At 43.3% G+C, this 18,548-nt stretch overlaps 1 protein-coding gene across 2 annotated transcripts in view; it reads right to left on the bottom strand.

Annotated features, from left to right (window-relative positions):
• MAP3K7CL (MAP3K7 C-terminal like) overlaps nucleotides 1-18,548 on the bottom strand; it is an 85,061-nt gene that overhangs the window by 65,401 nt on the left and 1,112 nt on the right. Inside the window, exon 2 of one of the 2 annotated variants that reach the window (XM_025379733.1) lies at nucleotides 2,822-2,965. The exons of the other annotated variant lie outside the window; for it this stretch is intronic. The gene's annotated coding sequence lies outside the window, so the exon portion shown is untranslated. The remainder of the gene's footprint in view (nucleotides 1-2,821; nucleotides 2,966-18,548) is intronic. 2 annotated transcript variants of the gene reach the window in all.

The following is an 18,548-nucleotide window of genomic DNA, read 5'->3' on the forward strand; positions in this document are numbered from 1 at the left end:
AGGCTTTATTCTTTGGGGAAGGGGGAAGAAAGGCTGTCTCCCTACACCAGCCTGGACTTAAATGGGATTAAGTGAAAACACGTAGATTTCCAGTCCTTCTCAACATCCACAATTCAAACAGTCAAGCTCTTACCCTCCAGGCAAGAGACTGAAGACTCTTCTCAGGGGACTTGGACAAGAAGATAGATCTAAACATGTGGATGTGGTGCGGTGGGAAGGGGGACAGTGGAGGGGTAGGGAATAGAGCTCCTCACAAATCTGAACAGTGCGGTCACTCTGCACTCCACAAGCCCACCTAACACACCCAGAACACCAGCCAGCCTCTTAGCTCCCCACTCTTAAATAAGAACAGACAACTAAGGATGACGAGACATCCAAGGAACGTTTTTTGTTTGTGTTTTGTGTTTTTTGTTTGTTTGTTTTGTTTTTGTTTTGAGAAGGAGCCTCACTCTGTCCCTCAGGCTGGAGTGTAGTGGTGTGGTCTCAGCTCACTGCAACCTCCAACTTCCGGGTTCAAGCGATTCCCCTGCCTCAGCCTCCCGAGTAGCTGGGACTACAGGTGCCCGCCACCACGCCCGGCTAAGTTTTTGTATTTTTAGTAGAGACGGGGTCTCACCATGTTAGCCAGGATGGTCTTGATCTCCTGGCCTCATGATCCGCCCGCCTCGGCCTCCCAAAGTGCTGGGATTACAGGCGTGAGCCACGGCCCCCGGCCCCCAAGGAACGTTTCTCACATGGAAGACAGGGACCAAAAACAGCAATTAGAGAGACTGCTGAGAGTAAGAGAACTCTTTTTAAAATATACACATTCAGATTTAAGATACTGCATCCATGAAATAAGAATAGAATAGCATTTTTAAAAGAAATATTCAGAGAACAAAAAGAAGTTCTTCACAATTAAGAACATGAAAGCAGAAACTAAAACTTCAATAGAAGGGGTGGGACATGAAGTTTAGGAGCTACTAGCAAATAGAACAAAAAGGTACAGAGATGGCCGAGCGTGGTGGCTCATGCCTGTAATCCCAGCACTCTGGGAGACTGAGGGGGAGTGGATCATTTGAGGTCAGGAGTTTGAGACTAGCCTGGCCAACATGGCAAAATTCCATCTGTACTAAAAATACAAGAATTAGCTGGGCCTAGGGGCACACACCTGTAATCCCAGCTACTGGGGAGACTGAGGCAAGAGGATCACTTGAACTGGGGAGGTGGAGGTTGCAGTGAGCTGAGATCATGCCACTGCACTGCAGCCTGGGCAACAGAGACCTTGTCTCAAAAAAAAAAAAAAAAGATACAGAGATAAAAAATGGAGCAACAGGATGATAAGAACTTTAGATCATTAGTCCCCCAAGCATCTGAATATAGAAATTCCAGAAAGTGAAAAAGTAGATGTACCTCAAAGATAATGACTTTAGTCAAAATTGTAATTGATGTGAGTGATGGAGGGATACAGTGGCAAAGAAATATGAATATATGTTATGATAGTGGATGTGTTTTTTATTTATGGAAAATAGATTAATTTTGTGTTTAAAGTAAAATGGCTGGTTACTGTATGATGTAATGGAAGATAGTAAAAGAAAAAACTTGAACGGTTAAAAGTTTTACAAGGCGGCCGGGCGCGGTGGCTCAAGCCTGTAATCCCAGCACTTTGGGAGGCTGAGACGGGTGGATCATGAGGTCAGGAGATCGAGACCATCCTGGCTAACCCAGTGAAACCCCGTCTCTACTAAAAAGTACAAAAAATTAGCCGGGCAAGGTGGCGGGCGCCTGTAGTCCCAGCTACTTGGGAGGCTGAGGCAGGAGAATGGCGTGAACCTGGGAGGCGGAGCTTGCAGTGAGCTGAGATCCGGCCACTGTACTCCAGCCTGGGCGACAGAGCCAGACTCCGTCTCAAAAAAAAAAAAAAAAAGTTTTACAAGGCTTGAAGTAAAAATATGCTCAAATTTACTAATAGTCAAAGAAATGCAAGTAAGTACACAGTATCATATCACTTTATACAGCATTGTACTCATAACCTTCTAAAGATAGATAGCATCTCTTGTTGGCGGGTTTGCAGGAGAAACTTACTACACATTGCTAGATTGCTAGATTAATGTCTTCTTGGAGAACAATCGGACAATAATAGAAGACAAATTTGACATACCTTTTGACCCAGAAATCCCACTCCTGGGAGTCTACACTATTTAAAAAAAAAGAAGAAGAAGAAGAAGCAGAACATAAGATATAAGTAAAAGATAATTTATTAGACCATTTTATAATTTTGCCTAGGGTCAGCTCGAGATATAACTGTTTGTATAAGGTTTGTATAAGGTTACAGTGAGCCGAGATCATGCAGAGAACCCTAAATGCGGAATAATCATCACTTATAGACAATCATTACTATATCAGCTCTGTGACAGGGGGAATAATGTGCTATTTACATTAAATGTGCAGTTTATAAATCAAAAAATGGATTTCAGTAGAGTAAAATACTTATGGAATTGCTGGTCAAAAGTTATTCCTGTATCTATGTCAACAACTCTTAACAAAGACAATTGAATGCTGAGATGGGGGTTTTGCCAGAAGTTTCACACTTAGTGAAATACTTAACACCTCCTGGCTGAGCATTTTTTAAAGCTCTCTCTGATTTCAAGGAGTTGGTCTATTTTTCCACTACTAATGAAAATCAAATTAATTACTAGAAGCAATAGTGATCATGGCATTAATTAAATGGGCATAAAATAAGCATTACCCACATATGCACTATCTGGTTGTACACACGGAATTTCTTCTTCCTCGGAGCTCATAGCACTTAACACTTACCCATCCTGCCCTGTGTCCATACCTGCAGTCCACACTGGTGGAAAGGGCATTAGGGAAGAGGAAGAAACAAGCATCTCCACTCAGGCCCAGATGGTCTTCATAATTTGGAAATGAAATGATGAATGAGGTTTCTCTGATAGGATCCAGGAAGGTTAAGAATGTCAACCTAGTGGGAAGATAATTCTGCAATGAGGAAAGGGAAGTGCATAGACTCTTTGGAGCTACTTTTCTAGAATCAGAACATTACTTGGGTCCAGCCGACATTGAATTTGGATTCAAGTTGACCTTCGAGGCTGTAACCAAAGCATTCATGCATTTCTCAGTTTGACTAATTTTCACACCGTTGGAGTTGACTGAACACTGCAAAATTATTTTTGACTGTTTCATTTGACCTCCTAAACATTCTACAGTTTATTCTACTGAGGCAGTGAGATGAATAACACCACCACCAATACTTATGTTTTCCTTTACAGTTGCAAAACATCTTCTCATACTTCATCTCATTGGAACTCCCAACAGCGCTTTGAGATGGCACCAACAAGACAGGGATTATCATGATGCTAATTTGACAAATGAGGATACTGGGGCTCAGAGAGGGGAGTGGTTTGTCCAAGCATACCCAATGTTGTAAGGTATACTGCAATTTAAATTCAGTTCCTCTAAGGTTACATTCAGTACTGGTATAAGCACAGGGAAATATGTATTTTTTATATGCTACTGGTGGGAGTGCCACTGGTATAATGTTTCTGGAGGACAATTTGGCAGTAGGTATCAAAAGTCTTTTAGTCAGCTTAGGCTGCCACAAGAAAATACTATAGATTAGAGGGCTTAAACAACAGGAATTTATTTATTTCTCACAGTTCTAGGCTGGGAAGTCCAAGATCACGGTGCTAGCTGATTCCATTCCTGGTGAGGGCCCTCTTCGTAGCTTGCAGACAACCACCTTCTTGCTATGTCCTCACATGACCTCTTTTTTATGTGCGCATGGAGATGGGGCTATCTGGTATCTCTTCTTACAAGGACACTAATCCTATCTGATCAGGACCCCACTCTTACAGCTTTATTTAATTAGGTCTTAAAGACCTTGTCTCAAAATACAGTTACAATGAGGGTAAGAACTTCAACATATGAATTCTGGGGGGAGACAGACATTTAATCAATAACAACATGCATACTCTTTAAGCTTGTAGTTTCTCTCCTAAGAAATTAACTCAATAAAATAATCCCATTTATCAAAATATATGTAAACAAGTATGTTCCTTGCAATGTTTTTGGGCAAAATACTTTACATTTCTGAACTTCAGTTTATTCATATACAAAAAGAGAGATAACAGGAATATATATTGCATAGAGTTGTCATGAATATTATGAAGTTGCAGCACAATGCCTAGCAAACAATAATTTCCATATCAGTTATTTTCACTAACCATTAATAGAATACTCAACAACAATAGTTTAACCAATGGACATTTGTCCTCTCACATAACAAGAAGTCCAGAGACAGGATTGATTAATGTAGCAGTTCAATAAAGTCAACATTTTGTTTTAGTGTCCCTATTTTTTCATAACTTTGTTTGCTCATGGTCTCAACGTGGCTGCTGCAGCTCCAGGTATCACATCCCCACGTGACAACTTCCAAAGGCAGGTGGGGGTGGCGAGGGAAGAAAATCTTTCCCAGAAGCTCTCATTAGACTTCCCTATAACTAGGGCACAGGCCTACCCTAAATCATTACAGAAAGAAATAGGATTATCATGATTCACTTACACCACTTTTCCTACCGAAACAAAATAAGAACACAAAAGGGAAATCACTCTTGGGTGGGCTGCCAGCAGTCTCTATACTGTTGCTTTCTGTTCCTGAGAGTTCATCCTCCATCTTAGATCAATTTTCTTTATAAGTCAGACTTTTTCTTTCTTTCTTTCTTTCTTTTAGATGGAGTCTCGCTTTGTCACCCAGGCTAGAGTGCAGCGGCGAGATCTTGGCTCACTGCAACCTTCGCCTCCTGGGTTCAGGCAATTCTCTGCCTCAGCCTCCCGAGTAGCTGGGACTACAGGCGTCCGCTACCATGCCTGGCTAATTTTTGTATTTTTAGTAGAGACGGGGATTCACCATCTTGGCCAGGTTGGTCTTGAACTCCTGACCTCATGATCCACCCGCCTTGGCCTCCCAAAGTTCTGAGATTACAGGCGTGAGCCACGGCACCTGGCCTAAGTCAGACTTTAATACACCCCAGGCTTTGAATGCCAGCCACCTTTCTTCTCTTAGCAGTCAGCCCTAAAGCTCTACACAGGCCTGCCTTCTTTCTTCCCCAACAAAAGAATTGGACAGAATTGCATCTTGGACAGAATTGGACAAAGCTATCAGGGCAAGATCCTGTGCTTAAAGGACTGGCAGAATAGACGAGTTTTCATGATGGAGCTCGGGGTGGAGAGCAGGGCAGAGGTCTGCTCCAACAGCTTGGCCACATGATGCTCTGTGCTCAGAACCACAACAAGGCAGAAACTAGTCTGGGACGCAGAGATAAAGCCCACTGCTCAGAGCTGGGACATCAGGCCAGAGAGGGACTAGTGGCAGCAGTGACTCAATTCTAAACCTTGCAATACTGAACTCATGTCTGATCCTTAAAACTCTCTGCCCAGAGGTCATGTTCCCGAGCTGCCACACATGGTTGTACAGATTGTGATCAGTGCAAGGGCCCCAGACTGAGAGAAGTGGATGGGGATAAAACCCAGCTCAGCAATGCTCTCCAAGCCATAACCCATTAGCGGATTCCATCTTCCTAAAGAAGTAGGTGCCTCTTTCTTCAGAAGTGCTGCCTTTTTTGGGCAGATCACCTGAGGTCAGGGGTTCGAGACCAGCCTGGCCAACATGTGAAATTCTGTCTCTACTAAAAATACAAAATTAGCCGGGTGTGGTGGTGCATGCCTGTAGTCCCAGCTACTCCAGAGGCTGAGGCAGAATAGCTTGAACCCGGGAGGCAGAGGTTGTGATGAGCTGAGATCATGCTGCTGCACTCCAGCCTAGGCGATAGAGCAACACTCCGTCTCAAAAAAAAAAAAAAGTGCTGTTTTCTTAGTACTCTCAAAGGAGCCTTATCCTTACCATGCCCTGGACCACACAGAAGATGTCTTTTCCTGATTCGTGTGGAAATTCCATATAGGTTACTTATACCCCAGTCTGGCTTGATCTTAGAGCCTGGGGATTAGTGTGAGCCTACAGATGAGAAGACAGGGAGGTTCATGGGGTCTCAATTTTGCGAAGAAAAGGCCAGGAACCATGCAAGACCTGGCCAGGGCTTAATTTTGTAGAGCTACCTTCAGCAACATTTTAAGAAAAAGAATTCATAAGGAGTAGAACTTTTTTCTGTCTCCCTCTATGTAGCCCTCTTCCAACAGTCAGAGTACAGGACCACATGCATTTTTTTCTATCCAAGCAGCAACTCCAGACAGGACCCACCTTAGTCCCATGCAATGTGGGGAGGATATTTAAAATGCTCTTGAATGTCACTGTCCCTCCTCCCCCACTGGCCCTTCCACACAGAGCTTCTAGGATGAGATTTATGAAAAGACCGTTTCTCTGAAGAAACTGCTTATAAGCTCTTCTCCATATGGTTTCATGGCCCTGTGCCTCTATCTGGTATGTTTTTTCCTACTGCCTAGAATCTCTTGCCCCCATCCCACTTCTCTAGATAAATAATTACATGCTCCTTCCTCAAGGATCCCATAGCTCTTGAATGTCCTTTAGATCATTAATCACACAGTACTAGGATTATTCCTTTATAGGTATAACTGGATAACTAAGCAGAAAGCTCCTCCCCGAGGCCAAAGACCTCATTCTTATCATCTTGGTTTTCAGTTCAGAGCTCGAGAGGCTCAGGGGAATGAGGAACAGGATGAAGGCAGGGCAGAATCAGATCTGTTGAAGGTTAATCATCAGCATGGCATGCGAAAGGGGAGGAAGAGAATGAACGATCACCTGTAGGAGGACTGAGAAAGATCAGAGAGCAAGGTCTTCCTTCAATATAGCATTTCCCAGGGCAAGCTCCACTTCCAGTGATGGGGTCATTGTAGATGGAAAGCAAAAAATGAGGAACTGCCCAGAAAATGATCAGTGATCAGTGATTCGGTCCCTCCACTAACTCAGAGCTGGATTCTCGGGTGGAAATCAGATAGTTCCTGTCATTTGAATGTTCGGGGGCTTCCAATGAGACTTTCTTCCCTTCTTAAGAAACTCTTACCCGTGGCTTATCTCCAGTTCCCTATGCATGGTTCTTCAATAATTAGAACCCTGCGTTTCTCCAGGAGAGCTGGTGATTCATGAAAAACTATCGAATGGATCTGGTGGGGACAAAGCTGGCCTGTGTGTCCAGAGTCTTAGGCCAAGGCATGAAAAGACCGCAGGAAGGATACCATTTCGAAAAGAGGGTACATGTAGAAAGAGAATCCACCTCAGCTAATGAGGATTAGCCGAAGGACACGCTGCGGTTCATAGCAAGCGCACTTTTGGGGTGATGCTTCCTGGAGTGCTGTAACTGGAGACAACCGCACACACATTCTGCCGTTCAGGCAGGTCAGCAAACACGCAGCCTTTCCTGTGTGTGATTCCAAATACTCCAGCTCAGGACAGTGTCAGGTTTCTATGGAGGACTTTTCTAATCCAGACAAGCTTTCCCGGCTTCGGCAAAAGAGGTTCTCAAATTCACGGCATGTGCGTAAGGCTGGTTAGCGCAGAATTGAAAACAGCAAAGCTTGCCTCCACGTGGAGGATTTGCTTATTGTTCTGCCCACCATGCAACTGGAAATGAAACAACTACTGCAGGCATCACCAACCCAGGCCACGAACTATGGGATGAGAAGTCAACTCTTTTCAAGGCAGGGAAAGTGACTTTTTTTCTGCAGAGACAGCAGTAGTTCACATGTAAACCACAGCTCTTGCTGAGAGGAGAAATGGAGAATAGTTTTGAAATGAGAACAGAAAAAAACCCTGAGGAAAAAAAATGTGTGTTGTTTTTAGAGGGTTGTCTGTGCTGGTGCTGATGCTGCTGGGACCAAGGACCACCTTTTGAGCAGCAGAGCCTCATAGGACACAAGGCCTGATACTGATTTGCAAAAACCCAACCAAACAAAAAACACACAAACTACAACAAAACAAATATGTATCAAGAAGGGGAAAAAGTAAACAACATCATGGCAAGAGTTTGTGTTACTTGGTGCTCTCAACACAAATTAAACCATTGTCAGTTTCCTCCATATTAAATATGTACTGCTGTGCAAGGAGAAAAAAAATTACCCCAAAAGCTTAAAACAGGAATTGCCAAACTTTTTATTTCCGTTTAGTTTAGTTTTGAGACAGGGTCTCAGTCTGTCACCCTGGCTGGAGTGCAGTGGAGCAATCACAGCTTGGCTCACTGCAGCCTCAACCTTCTGGGCTCAAGTGATCCTCCCACCTTAGCCTCCCTGAGTAGCTGGGACTACAGGTGCATACCACCATGCCTGGCTAATTTTTTTTTTTTTTTTTTTTTTTTTTGAGACAAAGTCTCACTCTGTCACCCAGGCTGCAGTGCAGTGGCACGATCCCGGCTCACTATAACCTCCGCCTCCCAGGTTCAAGCAACTCTCCTGCCTCAGCCTCCCAAGTAGCTTGGACTACAGGAGCATGCCACCACGCCTGGCTAATTCTTCTGTACTTTTAGTAGAGATTAAGGGTTTCATCACGTTGGCCAGGCTGGTCTCGAACTCCTGACCTCAAGTGATCTGCCTGCTTTGGCCTCCCAAAGTGCTGGGATTACAGGCATGAGCCACTGCATCTGGTTGCAATTTTTAATTTTTTCTGTAGAGATGGGTCTTATCATGTTGCCCAGGCTGGTCTGGAACTTCTGGGCTCCCGTGATCCACCTGCCTCAGCCTCCCAAAGTGCTGGGATTACAGATGTGAGCCACCGTGCCCAGCCACAAACTTCCTTCTGTAACATACGGCCAAATGGTAAACATTTTCAGCTTTGTCGGTCACGTAGCTACTATCACAATTACTCAACTGTGCTGTTGTAATAGGAAAGTAGCCATAGACACTATATAAACCAACAGACATGGCTTTGTTCCAATAAAACGTTATTTACAAAAACAGGCTGCAGACTGGATTTGGCCTTGGAGCAGTACTTTGCCAACCCCTGGCTTAAAATAACAAATACCTATTACCTCTCACAGTTTCTATGGGTCAAGAATCTGGGAGCAGCTTAGCTAGGTGGTTCTGGCTCAGAGTCTGTCCTGCAGTTGCAATAGATCTGTTAGCTGGGGGCAGCAGTCCTCTGAAGGCTTGACCAAGGCTAGAGGATCTGCTTCTAAGATGACTCACTTCTATGGCTGTTAGCAGGTGACCTCAGTTCCTCATTACATGGACCCCTCTATAGGGCTGCTTGAATGCCCTCACCACATGGCAGATTCCGCCAGAGTATATAATCCAAGAGAGAATAAGAAAGAAGCCATGAGGCATTTTATGACTGACTCATACATATTCTGTCATATCTTATTCTTTAGAACTGAGTCATTTATCCAGTCCACACTTTAAAAAAGGGAACTTAGTCTCCCCGCTTTTGGGGCTAAAAAGATGAAAACAAGAAGGTCATAGAATCAATTCAATTTCAGCCAGGCACAGTGGCTCAGGGCTATAATCCCAGTACTTTGAGAGGCCGAGTAGGGAGTATCTCTTGAGCTCAGGAGTACCAGACCAGCCTGGGCAACATAGCAAGACCCTGTCTCTTAAAAAAAAAAAAAAAAAAAGAGAGAGAGAGAATAAAGTCAGTCTTGATGTCTTGACCAAATGTGTGATCTATGTCTTAAAAAGCTGAGATTTAGCCTTATTTCTGAGGCTTGTTTCCACCATATACTTAATTTTTCTGTTTCTTGAGCCTTGGTTAAGTCAACTGACTTGAAATTCCAAAAAACAGCCTCTTTGTTAATGGGAAGCCACAGGTCTGCCATGGATCATTGTACCTTTTGTGCACTGCACAAGCAGAGGCACAGATGAGAAGTGACTAAAATCCAACCTGCACTCAGCTCACCACACTTTGTTCCCAAAAGAAGGAGATAATCTTTGTCTTTCTCTTTTTTTTTTTTTTTTTTTTTGAGATGGAGTCTCGCTCTGCCGCCCAGGCTGGAGTGCAGTGGCGACATCTTGGCTCACTGCAACCTCTGCCTCCCAGGTTCAAGTAATTCTCCTGCCTCAGCCTCCTGAGTAGCTGGGATTACTGGCGCCTGCCGCCACACCCAGCTAATTTTTGTATTTTTAGTAGAGATGGGGTTTCACCATGTTGGTCAGGCTGGTCTCAAAGCCCTGACCTCATGATCCACCCGCCTCGGCCTCCCAAAGTGCTGGGATTACAGGCGTGAGCCACTGTGCCCAGCTAATCTTTGTCTTTCTTCTGCCCAGAGAGGGCGCCTCTGCAGAAATCCCCACAATGTGATTCATGTGCCAGCAATGCCCCTGGGATGTTGATTGTTTACATGATTCAGCCCCAATCTTGGTACTTTCTTTAGATCCTGACTGTGACATCCACCACATTCTCTATCTCTCAGTCACTTTCTCTGTTGGTGGGTTTTGCACACCCAGAGAGTATATAAGAATCCTTTGGGGTTCAGATGAAAAAATAATGGAACTTCTATTTGTAACTTTTTAGATCTAAAGCAGGAATGAAAGTAAGCCTCACTATTAGTTAATAGATTAACACTGGCATATGTATTAACTTATAAATAAATATATGTATTTGACGTGAACACTTAGAAGTTTTTACTGACACATAATCAAGAAATATTAGAGACTATCGTTTTATATCATCATCTAAGTCACTGATAAAAATGTGAAATGTGGCCGGGCGCGGTGGCTCAAGCCTGTAATCCCAGCACTTTGGGAGGCCGAGGTGAGCGGATCACGAGGTCTGGAGATCCAGACCATCCTGGCTAACACGGTGAAACCCAGTGTCTACTAAAAATACAAAAAATTAGCCGGGCGTGGTGGTGGGCGCCTGTGGTCCCAGCTACTCGGGAGGCTGAGGCAGGAGAATGGCGGGAACCCGGGAGGCGGAGCTTGCAGTGAGCCGAGATCGCGCCACTGCACTCCAGCGTGGGCGACAGCGCGAGACTCCATCTCAAAAAACAACAAAAATGTTAAATGAGACCAGGCTGAGAACAGAGCTTTCAGGTGAACACTGATGCAATAATCTGTTTTGGTGACATTACCACTTGACCCAGCATCTAATCCCAAATCAATCATTATGGAGCAGATACTCTGTGCTAGGCAGCCTGGAAAATGGTCCCCAATGATTCCACCTCTTACTTTTCACACCCACGTAAATGGCATTTTGCATGACCTATCACGCAGCTTTGTAGTAGATCCTGGGCCTGAGGTATCCAGCTAAGCCACACCCAGATTCCTGACCCACAGAAATCGTGAGATAAAAAATGTTCGCGGCCGGGCGTGGTGGTTCACGCCTGTAATCCCAGCACTTTGGGAGGCCGAGGCGGGCAGATCACGAGGTCAGGAGATCGAGACCATCCTGGCTACGCGGTGAAACCCCGTCTCTACTAAAAATACAAAAAATTAGCCGAGCGTGGTGACAGGCGCCTGTAGTCCCAGCTACTCGGGAATGGCGTGAACCCGGGAGGCGGAACTTGGCAGTGAGCCGAGATCGCGCCACTGCACTCCCCCAAGGGCGACAAGAGCAAGAGACTCCGTCTCAAAAAAAAAAAAGTTTGCGGTTTTAAGCTGCTAATGTTGGGGTTATCTGTAACACGGTAATAGATAACTACTACATTCTTCCAGGTGAGGCTTAATCGATTGCAATAACCAACAACTCTGTGATCTAACTACTATCAACTTCATTTTACAGAGAAAACGGAGACTCGGAATATTTACACGACTTTCCCAAATTCAAAACAGCTAGTAAATGACAGCACTGGAATTTAAATCCAGTGTAGCTCTGAAATCCACACTCTAACTAGCTGTATGACTTTGGGCAAGTTACTGCAACCTCTTGGTAGTCAGTTTCCTCATCAGTAAAATTAGGGACTGAAACAAAGTATTCATCTCTATTTTTCTAAAATTTCATACCCCTCCTCTGCTTTATCCACAGCCCAACAAGCAAATTGAAATGATATTTATACTAAAAAATGTGGAGTGGGGAAACAAGGATTTGAAGATTACTCAACTGAGATGAAGAAATGCGGCCATGCAGAAAACCAGCGAGGCTAGTGACTCTCCAGGGCATACGTGGCTGATGCTGACAGCTTCCTATTAATCCTGGGGATGCCACTCAGAGGATAAAGGTGGGAGGAGGAGATCCATTTCTTTTTTTTTTTTTTTTAATTAGTCTGTCACAGAAGATGGAGATCTGTTTCTTAAGAGGAAAGGAAGAAGAGGTTTCTAATCTACTCTGACCAACTGTTACGTTGCAATATCTTCACAGAGAGCCTTCCAGCAGCAATAAACGTAGTAAAAGGAATACAACATACTTTAGCTATAACTCAGTACAAAGACTCTTAAATACAGTGAGGCCAGGCAGATGGAACATGTGGAGCAAAGCAGGGAAAGGGCGTAATAACAACCACGATAACCGTGGCTGTACTCATATATATTGAGATGTTCTATTTTATTATAATTTGTTATTATTATACTGGCTTTTTGTGTGTGAGCTGTTTTGAATCTTTCAACTCCTTTAAACGCTTTCAAAATCTAGTATTTTAGCTGGGTGCAGTGGCTCATGCCTGTAATCTCAGCACTTTGGGAGACTAAAGTGGGAAAATGGCTTGAACCCGGAAGCTCAAGACCAGCTTGGGCAACATGGCAAGATCCCGTCTCTACAAAAAAAAAAAAAAAAATTAGCTGGTAACTGGGTACAGTGGTGCACACATGTAGTCCCCGCTACCTGGGAAGCTGGGGTAGGAGGATTGCCTGAGCCCAGAAAGTCGAAGCTGCCATGAGCCGTGACTCCAGCCTGGGCGAAAGAGCAGGCCCTGTCTCAAAAAAAAAAAAGAAAGAAAGAAAGAAAAGAAAGCTAGTATTTTAAACTGTGCCTCAGATCTAAAAATGAGTGAACTACTGCCTTAAATCGTGGAATACCAAGCCGAACTTGGTTGGGAGGAGACCCTTTCCATATGGGGTCAAAACTCTACCTGCCACTTTGGCACCTTTCAGAATTAAAAGAATAGAGACCTTCAACTTCACCCTGAGGGGACTGCTATACTCATAACTGAGGAGGCAAAGTCCAGATAAATGAGCAGATAAGGTAGAGAAAGACAATGAATTTCTCTCTTCCTCAAAGGAAAGAAGCCCAGTAACAAATCTCCTTCGGTGCTTAATAATGTTTGGCGAGGTAGACTCGTTGAAAGCTTAGGACTTGGCTGTTTAATCATCCATTCATTTCTTCAAAGGGTTTGCCACTTACTGCCTAGGTGAACACAGGCTAGTTATTTGCCCTCTCTGAGTCTTAATTTCCACCTTTGCAAAAAGGAATGATAATACCTTCCTTTTCCTTTATTATTGTAAGGATTAAAGAAGATCACTTTTTTGAAAGAACGGTGCACAGTGGCGCAAATAATAGAAATTCAAAAAATATTGTGTCCTTCTTTCACATTCCTTTTTTTTCCTCAAGAAATTTAAAACCAGTATATGTTTTTAAAAAAAGTCATTCTAACTGCTCCATGGAGATCATATATAAATTGAAAGAATGGAAATAGAGAGGTGAGTCAGGAGACTATTGAAGTCCAGATGGGAGATAAAAATGGCTCAGGCTCAGAGAGTAACAGTAGAAAAAAAGAGAAGTGAGGAGATTTGGGATGTATCTTAAAGATAGAGTTGACCGTGCTCACTGTGGAGCACATGGAGAGAAAAATCCCTCTGAAAAATTTTATTTAGCTTATTTCATTCCAAAGAAAGAGGACTGACTCATTGGTGCTGTGTAGATTGCTGCTCTCCAACAGAACTTTTTGTGATAATGGAAATGTCCTAGATGGTTGTTGTCTAATATGGTAGACATGAGCCTCCTGTGCCTCTTGGCACTTGAAGTATAGCTAGTATGACCAAGAAACTAAATTTTTAATTTTATTTCATTATAATTAATTCAAAGTCATATAGCTATCATATTAGACAGTGCAAATCTAGGTAATATACAACCTAGATTTTTTTCCCTATAATTCCTTCAAATGATACAGACACAACGGTTTATAGAATGTACAGTTTGCTCCCACATACATTTTTTATGATGTTGTCCAACCTTAACTGTTCAACCAGTTTATGTTAATTGAGCTAAAATCTGGGTGGGGGGGGAGAAATCAACATTCTTTCTACTTCTATTAATCCCAATATTATACCATTAATCAGTAAGCCATTTTTGACCAATTAAAAACATCATATAAATTGTATCTTTGCACGTTTTCATTATGTTGCTCCTTGGCCTAATTTATGTGAAATCAATTGCTATGATAACTACATATCGTGTTATTTGACCATAATGTCTACAGGGGAAATGACTCATTAAAAAAAAAAAACTTATAAGGAAGACTATGTAGCAAATCTGACTATCTATTAGCCTAGGAACTGAAGTAGTCATTACACCTTAGATATTTAAAAGGCATATCAAGGTTGACGTAAGGGGAATTGCAGTGACAAAAATAAAATTTAAAATAAATTTTCATTTTGTTCTACCTCCTATGTTTTATGAACAATAGTAATATTTTTAATTTATAAAAGCTCTTTTCTCTTTTCTTCCCCTCTCTTCTTATTTTCCTTCAGATAATAAGTTCTAAATATCTATCTGCTACCCTATAGTTTATAGATATTTCATCAGTGTCTTCAAAACTAAACTTACCATCTATGCTGCAGTTAGGAAAAACCATGCTTACCATAGTATGCATACTCCCTCCAAATTCCTACTAGATACTCTGAGTGAATACTTTTGGGTTCTGCCTGCCCAGTATTATGTGTCCCTCTTTTCCTGATAACTGCAACTCCTTTCCCCCGAAGGTAGTATCCTTTACCCCTACTTGTGATTTTGGTGGGACAGCCAATCACAATACTCCTCTCATCCCCCAGCCACAATCGTTAGCCTGGGATTAAACGTGGTGCCCTTCCAAGTTCCTATCAGAGTTCTTAGCCGAGATTTTATACCTATTCTGAAAGAAAGGTGACCTTTTTTCTTTTCAGTTGCTAAACTGGGTTGCTGTAAACCTTGAGCTATCTGTAATCATCCTCTGCCATTTCCCAACCATATGAAGGAAGCACTCCTGAAATGGGGAAGAATAAGAGCCGCGCATGGAGGGAAGTAGAAGAGAGGAAGAGAGCAAAGAGATGATCGGATGATTTCATTTCTTTGCCTGAGGCCAGCTCCACCCAATGGACTTCCCAGTTCAGTAAACTAACAATTTCCCTTTTATACATAAGCTTCTATGAGTCGGCTTCTGGCATCTGTAATCAAATGTGTCCGGTTGAATATAGTGCCTCTCCAAACTCATAGCCATGCTCCCCTTCACTCTCCATGCTCAGCCATACTTGAATACTCTCTGGTCACTGTGCTCTTTCATGCCTGGGCCTTGGAATATATCATCCCTCTGCCTGGAGCCACAGGCTTCAGATCTCAGCTGAAACATTACTGTCTTAAGGAGGGCCTACCTGACTTTTAGATGTAGGTCATTCACCAGCTATAAACTCTTTGTGCACTTTGTGCTTTCCCTATCATCAACCTCACCGTAGTTATTATTATTGCCTCTTTGATGTTTCTCTTTACCACTAGACTCTGAGCTTTGTGAGATCAGGGAACTGCATCTGTCTTATTCACTGATATATTCACCAGCACCTAGAATAGTGCTTGGCCCAAAGTACACACCTAAGGAATACATGAATGGTGTTTTCTATGCATATCGTTAATATATTTTCAAAACTTAGTATACATTTTCTTTTTTTTTTTTTTTCTTTTTTTGTTGTTGAGACAGAGTCTTGCTCTGTCACCCAGGCTGGAGTGCAGTGGTGTGATCTCGGCTCACTGCAACCTCCACTTCCTGGTTCAAGCAATTCTCCCGCCTTAGCCTCCCGAGTAGCTGGGACTACAGACGCCTGCCACCACACCAGGCTAATTTTTGTATTTTTAGTAGAGACAGGGTTTCACCATATTGGCCAGGGTGGTCTTGAACTCCTGACCTCGTGATCCACCAGCCTCGGCCTCCCAAAGTGCTGGGATTACAGGTGTGAGCCACCACGCCTGGCCTAGTATACATTTTCAACCCTACTTCCTAGCAGAACTAAGCTGGTAGACACTAAATTTCCTAAGATTCCACAGCTCAGAAGGCCAATTACCAGGCTGAAAATATGACTTTCAACTCTTAATCCAGCCTACTTCTCACTATAAACATCTACTTCTAAAAATATTTTTCACACAAAAAATAAATAATAAGCTTCTCAGTTGCAGCCAGGGTTAAGTACCACTGTTTCAAAATCACCTTATTTTTCCTCTTTGAAACTGCTGATACTATCAAGTGGCATTGCCCTAATTGCTTTGTGTTTCTCTGTATATTAATTCTAATTCTTTTAATGAAATCGTTAATTCCTTGACACTTTAGTCTTGCTACTCAAAGTGTGGTCCCTGGACCAGTAAAATCAATATCCCTCCAGGAGCTTTTCAGACATGCAGAATCTCAAGCCCCATCCCAGAACCTATAGAATTAGAAACATTTTAACAAGATCCCCAGATAACACCATGTACAGTTCTCAACCACTGCTCTGGAATAGTCAGTCACAGCAGATGTTTTTGTGCCATACCATTTGTATTCACAGCACATAGGTTGGGAGACTGCAGGTGAAGGAAAATACTTAATACCAGCTTTTGAGGAATCAGATGTTGAGGTGGTCAGTTAATTCTATGAGCCAAACTGAGAGTAACAATCAGACCTTTCTTCTCTACTACAACAGTGTGGGCAAGAGGCAAAAGAGGACGCCTCCAGCTCCCCCACGTTCCCCTTATCCCCATGGAACAGCTCTAGGTGAGGATCAGATGACGTGGAGAACAGACAAGAAAAATGAGCCCAGGCCCCACACGAAAGGCTCCTGCCTCTTTATAGCCCACAGGCTGGGAAAGGGGAAAGGGCTAGGAGTAGAAAGGTGCGGAGTCAAAGTGGAGGAAAGTGCCTCAGCCAAGGCCCCCAACAGGCAGCCTCTGAATAGAGACACCTGGGCTAGGCATACAGACATGCACACATGCAGTGCAGGGGTGTGAGGGAGGGGTGGTGGAACTGAATTTTTTTTTTTTATTTAATGTATGAGCCTAACCTTCCCTTCCCCTCCCCTCCCCTCTCCTCTGCTCCATTCCCCTCCCCTTCCCTTTCCTTTCATTTTTGAGACAGGGTCTGGCTCTATCACCCAGGCTGGAGTACAGTGGCAAAATCTCAGCTCACTGCAACCTCTGCCTCCCAGGCTCAAACCATCCTCCCACATCAGCCTCCCAAGTAGCTGGGACTGCAGGTGCATGTATTTGTATTTTTGGTAGAGATGGGGTTTTGCCACGTTGCCCAGGCTGGTCTTGAACTCCTGGGCTCAAGCAATGCTCCCGCCTCGGCCTCCCAAAGTGCTGGGATTACAGGTGTGAGAAGAAAGATACCCGCCTGAATCCTTGAATGCAACTCCCTAGAGGAAACTGTAAGGCACTGGCTGTGCACTGAGTCTGCTGTGGGAAGGGCAGCTTCTTCCTTCCATGGAGCTTGCCAGGCAAAGCCTTGTCATTATCTCAAATCACACATGGATCACACAAAGGATTTTGGCCTAGAGTCAAACTTCTCAACTAGTTGATATAAATTTTGCACCATTTAATAAGATACTACTTTGCTCAGTAGGCTAAGCAAAGTAGTCTATCAAAGCGACCCGTGCGTATTGAAGGATTTGTCTCCAGAAATGGTTCTCAAAGGGCAATGTCTGGACCAGCAACATTAGCATCACCTGGGAACTTCCTAAAACTTCAAATTCTTGGGCCCCACCCTAGACTTTCTGAATCAGAAAATGTCGGGATGGAGTCCAGCCATCTGTGTTTTGATACTTCCCCTGGGTGACTCTGACAGATTCTAACATTTGAGAACCCACTGCTCTGTAGCGGGGTTTCTCAAATTCAGCACTATGGACATTTGAGGCCAGATAATTGTTGTTGCGGGAAGCTGTTCTGTGGATTGTGGGATGTTTAGACAAGCCTCTGGCCTCTAGCTACTAGATTCTTGTACCATATCCCTGGTTGTGACACCCCAAAATATCTCCAGCCATTGCCAAATATCCCCTGGGGGACAAAATTGCCCCCAGTTGAGAACCACTGCCCTCGAGTAATAACTATGACCTAGATTGGTCCAAGCCTAAAACATAACATAAAAACACACAAAAATGATAACATACATGCACTTAAGTATTCACAGATACATGACAATGTGACATAAACTAACCTCTAAATAGTTTACAGTTTACAAAGCACTTTCACATATAGGTCATTTGTTCCCCACAGTAATCCTAGAAGGAGGGTGATTATCATCATTCTCATCTTAGTGGTAAGGAAACTGACATTCATACAAGTTACTTGATATGACCAAGGTTACTGCCTGCTAAGTGGCAGAGAGGGAACTTAAACTTAGGTCTTTCTTTTTCATAAAGAGAATTACCTTATTAAATGAGTTATGGAGGGGTTATTTCTAGTCTTTAACAATATTATTGCTCTTGGAAAAAATTCAGTATTAGCT

This window comes from Theropithecus gelada, chromosome 3, assembly GCF_003255815.1.
Source record: "Theropithecus gelada isolate Dixy chromosome 3, Tgel_1.0, whole genome shotgun sequence".
In the NCBI taxonomy this organism is placed as follows: Eukaryota; Metazoa; Chordata; class Mammalia; order Primates; family Cercopithecidae; genus Theropithecus; species Theropithecus gelada.